The sequence below is a fragment of the Xiphias gladius genome, chromosome 20 (genome assembly GCF_016859285.1).
Source record: "Xiphias gladius isolate SHS-SW01 ecotype Sanya breed wild chromosome 20, ASM1685928v1, whole genome shotgun sequence".
Taxonomy (NCBI): Eukaryota; Metazoa; Chordata; class Actinopteri; order Istiophoriformes; family Xiphiidae; genus Xiphias; species Xiphias gladius.
Genome location: NC_053419.1, coordinates 3,691,943 through 3,697,212, shown reverse-complemented (window position 1 = coordinate 3,697,212; position 5,270 = coordinate 3,691,943). Strand labels below are relative to the sequence as shown.

Here is a 5,270-nt window from a genome sequence, read left to right as displayed (position 1 = left end):
CTCCCTGTCTGTGCTGCTTCCACTAGCACTTACTTAGCTCTAACATTAACTATTCCACATCCATTCTGGGTGCTTTAGCTAATAACGAAAGAAAGAAAGAGGCCTAACCTAGGTGTTATTTTCAAGTCAGAGTTGTCTTTTGACAGTCAGGTGACTAAAGTTTTGAGAACTGAGATATTAGACCAAAATGAGGTCATTCCTTTCATCTGCAGATTTAGAAAAGGTCAAACCGGCTTTCATCTCCTCTAGATTCAACTATTGCAACACCCTTAACTCTGGTATCAGCACATCCCAACACTGCAACTTATACAAAACTCTGCTGCCACTCTAAGAGAAGCAACAACATCACACCAATCCTTGCTGCCCTTCACTGGTTACCTGTGAGTTTTAGAATTAATTTTAAGAATTTACTGCTTGTTTTTAAAGCCTTGAATGGTCATGCTCCTGTTTATATCTATGATCTATGACTCCCTGTGAGCGTTAGCAGTATATTCAGACATCTGTATATTTGGTATGTGCACATTTACAAAGGTTTAAAGATGTGTGAGTATACATGTGCGTGCATTTGTTCGTGTCTGTGCACGCGTCCTCTAACTAAATGGATGGATCTAATCACCTCAGAGGGAGGAACCTCTTCCCCTTCCGCCGCCTCTTAACATTAACGGATATTAACGGCCCCCAACGCTCCTCCGTTTCCTACTGAGAAATGAAATACATCACTAATGGTTTATCACAAACACGGCTAATGCTTTATGCAGACCTCTTACCATTAATAAATGATGGCATGTAGAGGGGGGATGGGTGCTATGAGAGCTGACGGTGCCTAAAGGGGGAGAGTTGGATCAGTTTCAGATATTAAACAGAAAAAGGAGTGCTTGATTTGTCTGATTTTGTGGCACTGAGGTGATTAAATCTGTTTTTACCATGAATGGGTGCTCAAGAATTCACACTCAGATGAATAACAGGGATATTTTTACAAATCTGTGGGGACTACATGTAATACTAGCACTACTAGAGTTTTGCATACTAATTGTACAGGGAAGAAAATCCTCTGTTTAGTAATGTGCTGTAAAAGAAGTTCATTTGTTCCCTTATATTACTGAATAATTCCTTGAATTATTACAAACTGACAAAATCAGTTTGAATTACTATTCAGAATTATTACTGACAAAATCACCCTACACATAAGTTGAAGACAACAGCAACAATTTATTTTGAAAAAGCAATGGCCAGTGGGGAAACTCCAACACTCAGCTGGCCAACAAATGGTTTAACCTCAGCACCCAGTTACACGGCATGGTCTGACCAATGGTGTAACTTCATCACTCACTAACTCACGCACTCAGTCATGGACATGCGCATTTATAGGCCTGCACACTGTTGCGGTCCAGCCAAAAATACTGGAATTTTCTTTTAAAGCTCTCCTTGCATTCTAGGCTTCATGTGTCCAAAATCATTCCCTGTTTACTATATAGTGTGCAAAGTTTACTGTCTGCCACGTATACGATGATTTATCAGTGTCTTTCCTGAAGTGTGAACAGTGGTGAATTCTTCACAAAAATTGATTATTTTTCACTGAATTTAAAAACTATTGTGGAGCTTTCAACCATATGTCATGGTCTGCATCAGCAGATGGAGTTTCCACAAATTGTAATGGAGTGTTTTTCAAGACAGCAGAGCAAACTATCCACTTCCATGCAGTTTAAAACTCCTATTTTATGAGGCTGTAATCCTAAGAAAAACAAAATACTCAGTCATAATCATATTTTGGCAAAGGCCCCAAAAGAACGTGTTTACGTTCAAGTGACAAAGCAGTCTAGCGGCTGTAGAAATAGTTCAAGTTCAAGTCCGTGTAGGGAAGAGGTCAGGGTGGATGGGTGGGTCAACCAAACGTAATACTTTTAAACCGGGGACCGCAGTTGCCGACCCATTTCCTACCAACAGTCAGCATGGGTTTGTTGTAACCATGACCACAATAGTTCCCTAACCTTAACCCTAACATGGTTGTTATTGTTATTATGATGAGGACGGATCCGTAACCTTAACAAAGTTGTAATCCTAGTCCAAACCACCAAACCAAACCCTCAAAAAGCTGTGTCACATCATAAAACAGATTTATTTTGCAACAGTGACAAATGATGAGTCATTGATGAGACAGATTTTGCTGCCAATAGAGGCGTCAAAGCAGAAAGCGATTCTATGTATTGTTGTAAAGGGCAGTTGCAAACAACATATTTTGTTATTTAATTTGGAGGACTTGTATTTTATCGAACTACGACTTCCAAGTTAAAGAAACATCTCTGATGCTCAGTTTTGCTTTTTTTTTATGTTCTTTAATTGGTTTCATTCCAAAGTCACAATTTGACTGACGTTCATTTATCATTTGTACACATCTTGTATCATTTTCTGTTGGTACAGAACAATGATGTACATAGATTTTTTTGTATATTGACTGCAAGAAGAGTATACACGGAAAATTGTTCTTAACCTTTATCAGCTTCTGTCAAGAGATGTAAATTGGTCAAAACGTCTGTTCACCATACACCTAGAAACTCAGCTTTTATCCTGCGAACTCTGTTTTTCACACACACATACACACAGAAATGTTTGACCCTCATGTCCAGTATCCTACATGATCCCCTGTGTCCTCATTAACTCAGCCTCAGAGGCCACCATTCATCTCTCAGCTCCCATCTCATTCCCTGTAATAACATCCTTGCCCCATCGCCTCGTTTAACTTTTTCAATTAAAAGAGGAGGATCACTCTATTAACCCTGCGTCTCCTCCTGCAATTTTTCCAGCCTAACGTTGTTTTGGAGAGGACCTCTGGGACAGCCCAGGCAGCCATATTTCAACCCGAAAGCGATGTGGGTCTTTGTGCAGTGACAGCGAACGGCAGGCAGTGTGGTGAGTTATTGAGCCTCGATGGCGAGGGCAAATCATAAGTTTGTGTCTCGTCCTGCTGTTGATCTGTGAGCAGGGAGATGCATTTTCTGTCATTTTCTCTTACTGTCATTTTAACTGTCTTTTACTGTTTTTGTCCCCCTCTCTACCTGTCTGTCTCATATTGTCTCTATATCTGTACCTGTCTGTCTTGTACAGTGTGTCTTTCTATGTACAATGTCTGTCCTTAACTGTTCTTTGCCTTGCTCTGTAAGCTACCTGTTTATCTTTTACACTGTCTGTCTCGCTGTACCTGTCTGTCTTCTACAGTTTGTCTTACTGTTTCTGTCTTTCTCTGCCTGTCCTTAACTGTTTGTACCTCTCTGTGCCTGTGTGTGTATCTGTACCTATCTTTCCTATAGTTTCAGTCTGTCCTTACCTGTGTTACAGTTTCTGTCTTTCTTTGCACCTGATATGTACCTGTCTCTCTGGACAGCTTTACTCTTTCTGTTTTTCTGTCTTCCTTTCCCACATGATTTTCTCCTTCACTTTCCATCTATTATGACTACCGCTATCTGCAGTTGCCTTTCTCTCTGTCCATCTGCCAGTCTTCCTCTTAATCCTGGCAGTATCTCTCTGTTTCTTGTGTTTAACAGACACGGGGTAAGGCCAGAACAAACCATATTCGATATGAGCTGCAGTTAATAAAAACGTCACCACACAATTACCTTCCTGACAGATGACATCCCCGTGACATCATTACCATGTGTGCCACTCTGTCTGATGCTGAAGGTCACCTTGCTTTGGACAAACAGTCCATTTTCACTGCATCCCTTTGGGCAGAAAAAAAATCATTACTGGAGTTCATCTCTTACAGTTAACCTGTGCTATCATCTGCAATATTTAAGATCAACTTCATCATGTAAGAAACATTTCACATTTATTAGAAGTACCACAGAACTGGTTTCACATAAAGATAGAAAAATCATATAGGTAAGTGAGTACTGTATCTGGGATGTTACCTATTATATTTTAAATTGACTATTTTGAATTTAATATATTTGTCATATATACAACAACCTAAAAATATAATTTATAAAGTAGCCTACTCTTTGGTGCTATTTAATGCAATGGTACAGTGTCCCAGGAATAAATACAGTTCTGGAGGACACGGGTGAGAAAAGTTTTAAGAGGGACAATTAATTTTCATCACATACTGTGCTGTTTTCAGACTTAAGAGGAAACAAAAGCTGTCACAATAGTTAAAAGAGGCTACATTCAGGCAATTTCAGCCACTTTCAGCCAATGTTACACCACCACAACATATATGATACAGAAAGATGAAAAAAAAAAGTGATTAGTCCCTAGTTATGTTCTTGCATCTCCCATCCTGCAACAAGCATGTTCCGACAAACATCCAAGATTTATAACAACTATCTCTTGTGATGATGACACTATGAACTGTGAACTTATCCTAACATGAAATTCAACCTAACTTCAAATTCTGTGTAACAAAAAACTTGACTTAGTTCTCTACCCAACTCAACTTAATACTAGATTAATTTAAGTTAATTTAAAACAAAAAATAAAACATAATTTTACTTATCTCACACCTTAACTTAAAAGTTAAAAGTTAACTTAAAACCTAAAGTAACTAAATACATACAACTAAGCTTAAAACTTAACATACGCTTTAACTTAAAACATAACTGAAGTTGACATAACTTACTTTACAATAAATTGTACTTACATATTTTTCTAAATACCTTAACAGGACTTATAAACCTTGACTTATACTTTGATGTAAAAACTTACTGTAAAGCATAACTTAAAACGTAAGCCTTCAATAAGTGATTTTTTTGGCCACTTGGGGTTAGTGGTAGTGCTGGGAGACCTCTAAATATATATTTATTTCAAGTATTTCGAGTTTGCCAGTATTTGGTATGTGCACCATTTAGGCCACAAGAGTGCAGAGCAGACTAAAATTATATACAGGTATCAAGTGGACGTAAAGCAGTAAGCTTCATTATCCTGCCCAAATATGAAGCTGCAGTTTACATAGAGCTGCTAACTTATGAAATCAAGAACTTTCTGTGATAATTGTGTTGTTGCGATGTGTACATTTTTTCAGTAAACGGACAAAAGTATTGACAGCAGGAATAAGAAATGACCTGGAGTCGATAAAAATATTTAAATTGAAATGCAAAACAACAACAGGCATTAAAAGTTGTGTAACTATCAACCAATCTGGTGCAGTGAGTTCCTCCACAGTCTTCAGGCAGCTAAGAACAGTATCTACAGGCTAACAGGCTTACAAGCACTGAGTCTACTTTGACTGACACATGAACGAATCTGGCGAGCTCCTAAGCTCCCAAGTGGCCCCTTCA

The 5,270-nt window shown here is 38.4% G+C and overlaps 1 long non-coding RNA gene across 1 annotated transcript; it reads left to right on the top strand.

Moving 5' to 3' along the window:
* Positions 1 to 212: 212 nt before the first annotated feature.
* On the top strand, positions 213 to 3,586 carry LOC120806591. The gene is made up of 3 exons (XR_005709716.1): positions 213 to 380; positions 2,802 to 2,907; positions 3,103 to 3,586. It is a non-coding gene; the product is annotated as an uncharacterized LOC120806591 (long non-coding RNA).
* The last annotated feature ends 1,684 nt before the right edge of the window (positions 3,587 to 5,270 follow it).